A 237-nucleotide genomic window follows, 5' to 3' on the forward strand; every position below is an offset into this window, starting at 1 on the left:
TGCAAAGCCGCGCACGTGTCTTGCAGCTTTAGTTTGCCAGCGAGATCTTTGGATCTCAGAGGCTATATGACGTCGTTGCGGCTATTTTCCGACTCTAGCGATAGGTAGCGCTGACATCTCGAATGTTTCTTTCGTTAGATTCGACTCGTTCGAAAAACGAGCACATCGAAAATGGATTTCACCGCTGTTTCTGCGCACGCGCGAGGAGCAGTAGCTGCGAGAGAGAAATGTGGGGAC

This window comes from Dermacentor variabilis, chromosome 6 (genome assembly GCF_050947875.1).
Source record: "Dermacentor variabilis isolate Ectoservices chromosome 6, ASM5094787v1, whole genome shotgun sequence".
NCBI lineage: Eukaryota > Metazoa > Arthropoda > Arachnida > Ixodida > Ixodidae > Dermacentor > Dermacentor variabilis.